At 32.6% G+C, this 11,663-nt stretch overlaps 1 non-coding gene and 1 pseudogene across 1 annotated transcript; one reads left to right on the forward strand and one right to left on the reverse strand.

Moving 5' to 3' along the window:
* The first annotated feature begins 5,499 nt into the window (after positions 1-5,499).
* On the forward strand, positions 5,500-5,606 carry LOC115802003 (U6 spliceosomal RNA). Its single transcript, XR_004022374.1, has one exon. It is a non-coding gene; the product is annotated as a U6 spliceosomal RNA (small nuclear RNA).
* Positions 5,607-11,204: 5,598 nt separating this feature from the next.
* On the reverse strand, positions 11,205-11,312 carry LOC115802005 (U6atac minor spliceosomal RNA; annotated as a pseudogene).
* Between the last annotated feature and the right edge of the window lie 351 nt (positions 11,313-11,663).

Genomic DNA, 11,663 nt, shown 5'->3' on the forward strand with positions numbered 1-11,663 from the left:
GACTTTTTCCTAATGAAAACATGAAACACATAGAAGTCATAATGTAAACAAACAGACATAAATTCAATCATATCAATATATAATCTTTTCAAGTATACAAGGAACATTATCTAGGATAGATCATATGCAAGGCCATAAATACACGTCTCAATAAGTGTAAAAGTATTAATCATACAAAGAAAGTCCTATGCCCAAAATGAGATGAAATTAGAATGCAATAACAGGGAAGAATTTAAGAAATTCACAATCATGAAAATTAAGCAACACATTCTAAATAAACAATGGTCAAAGAAGAAATCACAAGAAAAATTTTAAAAACACTTTGAAATAAATGAAAGTGAAGGAAAAACATGTCCAAAGTTATAGGATGCATCTAAAGTAGTGCTTATAGGGAAATTTATTGCTGTAAAAGCCCACATGAAAATAAGAAGATCTCAAATCAATAACTTAACAACCACCATAATACACTGAAAAAAGAAGAGCAAAATAAACCTAAAACAGGCAAAAAGAAGGAAATACAGGTATAAGTGGGAATTAATGAAACAGAGAAAAGGAAAACAATAGTGAAAATTTTAAAAACCAAAAGTTAGTTCTTCAAAAAGATCAATAGAATTGACAGACCTTTAACAAGGCTGACCAAGAAAGAAATAGGAAACATGCAAATTACTAAAATAAGGAATGAAAGAGGGGTGACACTACTGATCTTATAGAAATAAAATGTATTATAAGGAAATGTGATAGGCAACTGTATTCCCACAAATTAGACAACTTAGACTAAAATAAGTGGGCAAATTCCAAGAATGACACGAATTATAGAAACTGACTCAAGAAGAAATATACAATCTGAAGAGACCTATAAGAAGTAAAGATTTGGGTTAATAATCTAAAAACTTCTCACAAAGAAAAGCCCAGGCCCAGATAGCTTCACTGGTGAGTTCTACCAAGAATTTAAAGAAGAATATCAACTTTTCACAAATTCTTTTGGAAAACAGAGGTGGAGGGAGCCAATTCTATGAAGCCATATTACCCTGATACAAAAACCTGACAAAGACATCATCAGAAAAGAAAACTACAGGCTAGTATTCCTCATGAATATACATGCAAAAACCTTCAACAAAATATTAGCAAATTAAATCCAGCAATATATAAAAGGCTTATGCACTACAGCCAACTGGAATTTATCCCAGGAATGTAAAGTTAGTTTAACATTAAAAAATCAGCTAATGTAACATACCATATTAATACAATAAGCAAACAAATAAACCCCCCACAGGATCATCTCAATAGATGCAGAAAATAATATGACAAATCCAATACTCAACATGATGAAAACTCTCAACAAATTAGGAATAAAAGGTAACTTCCTCAATCTGTTAAAAGGTATCATTGAAAATCACACAGCTAACATCATACTTAATGGTGAAAGACTGAATACTTTCCCCGTAATATCAGGAACAAGACAAGGATTTCTGTTCCCACCCATTCTATTTAACATTTTCCTGGAGTTTCTAGCCAGGACATTTAGGCAAGAAAAATCCAGATTGGAAACTATATTTGCAGATGACATGATCTTGTATGTAGAAAACCCTAAGAAATCCACTAAACAACATTAGAGCCAATAAATGAGTTCATCAAGGTGTCAGGATACAAGATCAATATTCAAATATTAATTATATTTTTACACATTTTCAATAAATAATCAGAATGTGAATAAAATATTGCTACCTGCTGCAACATAGATGAACCTTGAAAACATTATTTTAAGTGAAAGAAGTCAGTCACAGAAGGCTGTGTAGTGTATGATTCCACTTACATAAAATATCCAGAATAGGCATTTCTATAGAGACAGAAAGCCTAGGACTGGAAAGTTGAGGAAAAATGAGTAGTGACTGGTAATGTATATGGAGTTTCTTTTTTTTGGAGACAGAAAGTAGGGGGGAGTGGGGAGTTTTTTACTTAATGGATACAAGAGTTTCAGGATGGGATGATGAAAAAGCTCTGGAGATGGATGTTTTCACAACAATGTGAATGCCAACAACTTAATGCCAATGAACTGTTCACTGAAAATGATTAAAATGTTGATTAGAGCCTTTAGTTGATGATATAAAGTTCTTCTATATATGTGCCAACTATTTTCCTGGTTGTCCTACCGATTTTGAGAGAGAAGTGTTGAAGTCTCCAATTATAAGTGTGGATTTGTCTGTTCCTCCTTTATTTCTACCAGTTTTTCTTCACAGATTTTGAAACTCTCTTATTTGATGCATACATATTTAGGATTGCTATGTCTTTTTCGTAAGTTGACCCTTTTAACATTATGTAATGTTTGTCTCTGGTAATTTTCTTTGTGCTGAGCTTTCCTTCATCTGATGTTATTACAGCCATTTTTCCCTTCTTTTGATATGTTTCCATGCAGTATGGCATATATTTTCCATCATTTTACTTTCAACCTACCCATATCAATATATTTGAAGTGATTTTCTTATAGACAGAATATTTTGGGTGTCATGAATTTTATATACTCTACCAATCTCCACCTTTAATTTGTGTATTTAGAGCACTTGCATTTAATGTAATTATCAATATGTTTGGGCTTAAGTTAGCTATTATTTTTTGTATTGTTTGCTCTCTCATTTTCATTTCTTTCTTTTCATTTTTCTGCCTTCCTGTGGGTTACTTGAATATTTTTAGACTTTCATTTTGATATAACTACCATGTTTCTTTTGAGTGTATCTCTTTGTATAGCTTTTTGTGTGGTAGTTTTAGGTATTTCATTATACATACACATGTTTTCATAGTCTGATGTCTTCAAAATTTTACTAGTTCAAGTGAAGGATAAAAACTTTCTTTTATTTTACACATTTCTAGTATTTCCCTATTTAGAACACACTTGTCCTAAAAATTTCCTCCACGTGTATTGAGAACAATATCAGAGTGTTGTAGTTTTTACTCCAACCATCAAACATAATTTAGAAAACTTAAGAGGAGGAGGAAAGTTTGTGGTATTTACCCATATTTCTTACTTTTTTCATTGATCTTTCTTTCTAATGCTTCAAGATTCCTTATTTTATTATTTCCTTTCTGTTGAAAGAACCTTCTTTAGCCATTCTTTTAGGTTTTGTTGGCTGGCAACACAGTGGTTTACTTTTTCTTCATCTGAGAATGTCTTGATTTCCCCTCCATTCTTAAAAAAAATATTTTTCTAGATATAAAATTCTGGGTTGGCAGCATTCCACCTCTCACCCCCCACTGCCGCCTGGACTTGAAAATGTTGAGCTATTTCTCTGTGGTCTCCATGGTTTCTGATGAGAAATTATCTGTCATTCAAATGGTTTTTCCCCTATAGGCAATATGTCATTCTCTTTCACTGGTTTCAACTTTTTTTTCTTTGCTTTAGTTTTCAGAGGTTAGACTAGAATTTATCTTTATATTAGTTTCTTTGGATTTATTATGTTGGAATTTGCTCAGCCTCTTCTCCTTCCCCTCCTCCCCTTCCCCCTCCTCCCCTTCTTCCCTCCCCTTCCCCCTCCTCTCCTCTCCCTCCTCCTCCTCCTTTTCCTTCTTCTTCTTCTTCTTCTTTCTTGTTCTTCTTGTTCTTGTTCTTGTTCTTGTTCTTCTTCTTGTTCTTGTTCTTCTTCTTCTTCTTCTTCTTCTTCTTCTTCTTCTTCTTCTTCCTCTTCTTCTTCTTCTACTTCTTCTGTGAATATCAAGTGTCCACTTGAGAGGAGATCTACCCTCTTAACAAATTAACATACGCTAATGTTAACTTTAAGCAATATTCTATGTGGCAGCTCTCTAAACTTATCATATCGACTAATAGAAACTTTATATCCATTGAATAACAATTCCCAATATTTCCCTACCCCCAATTCCTGACCACCACTATTCTACTCTCTGCTTCTGTGTGTTTAACTATTTTATACACCTCATATAAGTGGTATCATGCAGTATTTGTCATTCTGTGATTGACTTATTTAACTTATATTGTTCTCAAAGTTCATCAATGTTGTTGCATATGGCAGGATTTCCTCCTTTTTAAAGGTTGAATAATATTTCACTATATATATATATATATATATATATATATATATATACCACATTTTCTATATCAACTCATCCATTAATGGAAATTTAGGTTGTTTCCACATTTTGCCTATTGTGAGTAATGCTACAATAAATATGGGAGTTCAAATACCTCTTTGAGATCCTGATATAAGTTCTTTTGGATAAAAACCCAGAAGTAGGAGTGCTGGTTTATATGGTATTTCTATTTTTAATTTTTTGAGAAACCTCCATGCTGTTTTCCATAGTGGCTGTACATACCATTTCCCACTAACCATGTACAAGAGTTTCAATTTCTTCACATCCTTGCCAACACAATAAAAATAATAGCCATACTAACATCTTAATAGTGTGAGGTAATATCTAATTGTGATTTTAATTTCCATTTCCCTGATGATTAGTGATGTTGAGCAATCATTTTGTATACCTGTTAGCTATTATATGTCTCCTTGAAGAAACTGATATTCAAGTCCTTTGTTCCTTTTTGAATTTAGTTGTTTGGGAATTTTTTTCTGTTGAGCTGAAGGAGCTCCTTATACATTTTGAATATTAACTCCTTATCAGATCTGTGGTTTGCAAATAATTTCTCCCATTGTGTAGGTTGCTTACACTCTGTTTCCTCTCCACTCCCTTAAATATTTCCTTTGCTGTACAGAAGCTTTTAGTTTTCAGTCCCACTTGCTCATTTTTTCTTCAGTTGCTTGTGTTTTTGGTGTCATATGCATGAACTCATTGTCAAGACCAATGTCATCAAGTTTTCACTTATGTTTTCCCTAAGAGTTTTATAGTTTCAGTCTTACATTTTAGTGTTTAATCCATTTTGAGTTTATTTTTGTGTATGGTGGAAAGTAAGAGTATAATTTCATTATTTTGCAAGTTGATATCAAGTTTCCCCACCATCATTTGTTGAAAAGACTACCTTGTCCCCATTCTGTATTTTTGGCACCCTTGTCAAAGATCAGTTGACCATATATACATGGGGGAGGGGTTATTTCTGGGCTTTCTATCCTTTTCTATTGGTCTATATGTCTATCTTTATGTCAATACCACACTTTTAAATTGCCATAGACTTGTAAGACATTGAAATCAGGAAGTGTATTACCTCCAGCTTTGCTTTTCTTTCACAACATTTGAAGTCCTTTTTGGTTCAATATGAATTTTAGGATGTTCTTTCCTGTTTTTGCAAAAATACAGTTGTGATTTTGATAGGCATTACATTGACTCTAAGTTATTTTGGGTAGTATGTACATTTTAACAATATTAATTCTTCCATTCAATGAATACAGGATATCTTTCCATTTGTATGTGTCTTCACTGACTTCATTCATTAGTGATGTAGATGTCAGTATACAAGTCTTTCACAGCTTTCACTTACTCCTAGATATTTTATTCTTTTTGATGCTATCATAGATGGGGTTGTTTCTTTAATTTCCTTTTCTGGTGCTCACTTTGGCTGCACATATACTAAAATTGGAACAATACAGAGAGGATTAGCATGACCCCTGAGCAAGGATGACATGCAAATTCATGAAGCTTTCCATATTTTTTTTGCAGTGACATGGATGAACCTAGAGATTGTCATACTGAGTGAAGTAGGTCAGACAGAGAAGAACAAATGTCATGTGATATCACTTATATGTGGAATCTAAAAAAAATGGTACAGATGAACTTATTTATAAAACAGAAATAGAGTTACAGATGTAGAAAACAATCTTATGGTTATTGGGGGGAGAGGGGAAGAAGGAATAAATTGGGAGATTGGAATTGACATATACACACTACTACATATAAAATAGATAGCTAATAAGTACCTACTGTATAGCACAGGGAAATTTACTCAATATGCTGTAATGACCTATATGGGAAAAGAATCTAAAAAGGAGTGAATATATGTATATGTATAACTGATTCACTTTGCTGTACAGCAAAAAGCAACAAAACATTGTAAATCGACTCTACTCCAATAATTTTTTTTTAAATTTCTTTTTCTGATAGTTTATTTTTAATGTACAGAACTGCAACTGTTTTTTGCATGTTAATTTTGTATCCTGTGACTTTACTGAATTCAGTTATTAGTTTTAACAGATTTTTTGTGCAGTCTTTAAAGTTTTCTACACATAAGATCCTATCATCTGCAAACAGAGATAATTCTACTTCTTACTTTCTGACTTGGATGTCTTTCATTTCTTTCCTTGACTAATTTCTCTGGCTAGGACCATGATTAGTTTTTAGAATCCAACCTCATTTACAAAGTCAACTCTGCAGATCAAAGTTGTTACTGTGGAGGTCTTTCTGAGAATGTACATTAAGTAAACAAATAGTTAATCAATTACAAAGATATTAAATTTGTTTAGTAACATGCATAGTTGTGAATGAGTGTTGATAGGAAAAACGAGTTCATAAATGTAAGTGGTGAAAATACCAGCTATACCAACATAGAGGTACTGTGTTGAAAGTATGATGTGTTTCAAAGTGACTATAAGACTTTCAAACTAATTTCATATAGACATAATTTTTTAAATTTTATGTTGTCTAATGCATAAAACCATTACTAATATTTTACATTTTATAAACTTTGATTCCATATACCCTTGAGAATTTGTCTTATTTTAATTAAAAAATTTTCTACTTCTGGAAAATTGGGGCTCATATTGCTTCCCACCCCTTTCTACTCTAATATTAGGCTCATAATTATATACATGGTTATGCTTCTGGCCATGGTTCTTAAATTCAAAGTATCATCTGGAAACCAATGTCTTAGTTTTTACTTATTACACTGAGGAAACTTGGGAAAGTCTTAGGGGGAAGTCCTAAAATTCTGCAAACCCCTGTCTCAAATCTATCTTAATAAATATTGCCAAATACTGGGTTGGTCTGTTAGACTCAGTTACTACAGTTGTCCCTTGGTATCCATGAGGGATTGCTTCTAGAACCCCCCACAGATACCAAAATCCGAGGATGCTCAAGTCCCTTATATAAAATGACATACAATTTGCATATAACCTACATATATCCTTCTATATACTTTGAATTATCTCTAGATTATTTATAGTACCTAAAACAACGTAAATGCCATGTAACTGGTAAATACAATGTAAATAATTGTCAGCATGCAGCAAATTCAAGTTTTGCTTTCAGGAACTTTCTGGAACTTCTTTTTGGTGAATATTTTTCATCTGTGACTGATTATATCTATGGGTTAGGAACTCACAGATATGTAAGGGCAACTGCTTTCTTTTCTGGACACTCCCCATAGTTCACATTGGAAATGTCAGATATTAATTTATCTGAAAATAACAGATATTAACTTTCCTAGCTTTCTTTACAGCTAAAGATGTCCATGTGACACAGTTCTGGAAAGTGGAATCCAAGGAGAAATCTATTGGAGGAGTTCTAGAAATTTTTTTCCCCCCTGATGAAACAGGAGAGGAATGCAAGAAGAGCTCCTTTTCCAAATCTTATTTTTTCAACCTTTGGAGATGTTTGTGTGAGATTGTGATAATTAGAGCTGTGACAGTCATCTTGTGGTGATCAAGTGACAAGACTGAAGAATGGAGGATGTAAAATAATGTAAAATGCCAAGAAAAGAAAACACGGGAGGAACAAAAGAGGTGCAAAAACAGACAAAAAAATTAGCAAAATGGAAATAGTAAGTCCTTATTTACCAATAATTATTTTAAATATAAATGGATTAAATTTCCCAATCAAATGACAGAGTGGCTAAATGGATTTCAAAAAAACAAGATCTAACCAATATGTTATCTATCAGAGATACATTTTAGAGTTAAGGACACACAAGGCTGAAAGTAAATGAGTGGAAAAAGATGCTTTATGCCAATGGTAACACAAAGAAATTATGGATAGCTATACCTACATCTGATAAAATAGACTTTAAGTTAAAAACTGTCACAAGAGACAAAAATGTCATTACATAATGATAAAGGGTCACTTCATTAGGAAGATATAACAATTATAAATATATATACACCCAGTATCAGAGTACTTAAATATATAAAGCAAATATTAAGAGATCTGAAGTGAGGAATAGATAGCAATACAATAATAGTAAGGGATTTCAATATCCCACTTGAAATAATGGATATTGTAATATCTCCTCTTTCATTTCTAATTATATTTATTTGAGTGTTTTCTCTTTTTTTCTTATTTCAGCCAAGGGTTTGTTGATTTTGTTTGTCTTTTCAAAAATTATCTTAGTTTTGTTAATATCTGATATTCAAAAAGTGTGCTAAGAACACAAAATGGGGAACGAATAGTCTCTTCAATAAATGGTGTTGGGAAAACTGGGTATTCACATGCAGAAGAATGAAATTGGACCCTTATTTCATACCATACACAAAAATCAACTCATAATTGATTAAAGACAAACATAAAACTTGAAACCATAGCACTACTAGAAGAGAACACAGGGAAAAATCTTGATATTAGCCTGAGCAATGATTTTTTTGGATATGACATCAAAAGCACAGGAAAAAAAAGTAAAAATAGACAAGTGAGATTACATCAAACTAAAAAGCTTTTGCACAGAAAAGGAAACAATGGAGTGAAAAGGCAACCTATGGAATGGGAGAAAATATTTGAAAGCTATATATATGATAAGGGGTTAATATCCAAAACATATAAGGAACTCCTTCAATTCAAAAGTAAAAAAAAAAAAAAAATCCCAAGTAACCCAATTTTAAAAAAGAGCAATGGACTAGAATATCAACCAGTTTCTTCAGGAAGACATGCAAATGGCCAAGATGTATATAAAATGATGTTCAACATCACTAATCGTCAAAGAAATACAAATCAAAACCACAATATGATATCATCTTACACCTGCTAGAAATGTCATTATCAAAAGATGAAAGATTAACAAGCATTGGTGAGAATGTGGGAGAAAGGGAACCTTTATACACTATTGGTGGGAATGGAAATTGGTTCAGCCATTATGGAAAGCAGTATGGGGTTCCTCAAAAAATTAAAAATAGGATTGCATATGATCCAGAAATCCCACTTCTGGGTATATAGCCAAAGGAATGGAAATTAGAATCACCTGATACAAGAGATATCTGCCCTACATGTTTACTGCAACATTATTCACAATAGCCAAGATATGGAGACAAACTAAATGTTGACCAATGGATGAATGGATAAAGAATGTGTGTGTGTGTGTGTGTGTGTGTGTATATATATATATATATATATATATGAATTATTAAGCCTAAAAGGGAGGAAATCATGTCAATTGTCCCAACAAGAATAGAGCTAGAAGACATTATGCTAAGTGAACTAGCAAGCCACAGAAAGAAATATACTGCATGATGCCACTTATACATGGAATCTATAGTCAAATAAAACAGTCAAACTCATAAAATCAGAGGGTAGAATAGTGGTTTCCAGGGTCTTGGGGGGAAAGGGAAGTGGGGTAATGTTGGTCAAAGATTACAAATTTTCAGTTATGCAAGATGAATAAGTTCTGGAGGTCTAATGTACAGTATGGTGACAATAGTTAACACTACTGTATTGTATACTTGAAATTTGGTAAGAGGGTAGATTTAAGTATTCTCATCAGGAAAAGGTAACTATGTGATGTGATGGATAAGTTAATAAACTTCATTGTGGTAACAACATATATGTATATAAAAACATCAATTGTACACCTTAATTATATACATTTTAATCTGTCATTTATACCACTATAAAGTTGAAGAAAATTTTTGAAGATTGAATTCATACCAACTATTTTTTTGATCTCAACAGAATGAAAGTAGAAATCAGTAACATAAGGAAAATGGGAAAATTCACAGATATGTGGAAACTAAACAACACACTCAAAGAACGAATAAATTAAGAAATCACATTGTGGTCAAAAATGTACTTGATATGATCTTAAATATGTTAAGGCTTGTTTTGTGGCCTACCATGTGATCTCTACTGGAGAATGTTATAAATGTGCTTTAGAATAATGTGTATTCTTCTGCTGTTGGGTGGAAAGTTCTGTAAATGTCTGTTAGGTTCATTTGGTCTATAGGATTCAAGTTCACTGATTCCTTATTGATCTTCTGTCTGAATAATTTATCTATTATTGTAAGTGGGGTATTGAAGTCTCTGTCTTTAGATATATCAATATTTGCTTTATATTATTAAGTCTTCTGATGTTGAGTGTGTATATTTATAAATGTTATATCGCCCTCTTGAATTTGCTCCTTTGGTATTATGTAATGACCTTCTTTGTGTCTTATGACACTTTTAGACTTAAAGTTTATTTTATCTATTATTAGTATAGTTACTCCTCCTTCCTTTGTGTTACTATTTGAATGAAATACTTGTTTCCATCTATTCATTTTCAGCTTATGTGTGTCTTTAAAGGTAAGATGAGTCTCTTGTAGACAAATATGGTTGGATCCTGTGTATTTTTTTTTAGATCCATTTGGCTACTCTGTGCTTTTTGATTGGTGAGTTTAATCAGTTTACATTTAAAGTAATTATTAATAGGTAAGAACTTACTATCGCATTTTGTTAATGTTTTCTGTCATTTTTCTGTCTATTTTTTTGTTCATTTTTGTCTACCCCCCACCGGAAATCTCATAATACATATTTTGGCCTGCTTGATATTGTCCTATAAGTGCCGTCATCAGTCTTCTTCATTCTTTATTTATTTATTTACTTATTTATTTGTTCTTGAGACTTGATAATTTTAATTGTCTATCTTCAAGTTCACTAAACCTTTCTCCTGTCTGTTCAAATCTGATTTTGAACCCCTCTAGTTAATCTTTTTATTTTAGTTACTGTACTTTTTAGCTCCATAATTTCTGTTCAGTTCCTTTTTATAATTTCCATCTTTTGTTGATTTTCTCATTTTGTTTATACATCATTTTCCTGATTTCCTTCCATTCTTTTTTTTTTTTTTTTTTTTTTTTTTTTTGCAGTACGTGGGCCTCTCACTGTTGTGGCCTCTGTTGCAGAGCACAGGCTCTGGACATGCAGGCTCAGCGGCCATGGCTCACAGGCCCAGCTGCTCCGTGTCATGTGGGATCTTCCCAGACCGGGGCAAAAACCCATGTCCCCTGCATCGGCAGGCAGACTCTCAACCACTGCGCCACCAGGGAAGCCCCCTTTCAGTCTTTTTAAAATTATTTTTTAACCATATTTAGATCTCACCAAGTAGATGGCAGTGTCTTAACTGTCAGGCCTGAAGGCCTCTTCCATGCATCAAGGGAAAACTAACCTTTTCTCCTTTCAGATAACAGCTGATTTCCTTCAGTTCTTTGTGTTTTTCCTTAGCACTTTGAGCATATTTAAAACATTTGTTTTAAAGTCTTTGTGTAGTAAGTTTGATGTTTTGGGCTTACTCAGGAATAATTTCTTTCAACCTAATTTGTTCATTAGAATGAGCAGTGCTTTCCTGTTTCTTATTATACCTTGTAATTTCTTTTTTCAAAGCTTGCCATGTGACTGTTATAATGCAGTAACTTTGGAAATCACATTACCTTCTTTCTCCAAGGTTTGATATTTATATTGTTGAAGGTTATGTTAGTCTGTTTTGAGAATTTTTCAAACTATTATGCAAAGACTATTCCTTGATGTGTGTGATCACTGAA

Source organism: Delphinapterus leucas, chromosome 6, assembly GCF_059928025.1.
Source record: "Delphinapterus leucas isolate spDelLeu-1000000601 "Yukka" chromosome 6, BTC_Dleu_Yukka2, whole genome shotgun sequence".
NCBI classification, from domain to species: Eukaryota; Metazoa; Chordata; class Mammalia; order Artiodactyla; family Monodontidae; genus Delphinapterus; species Delphinapterus leucas.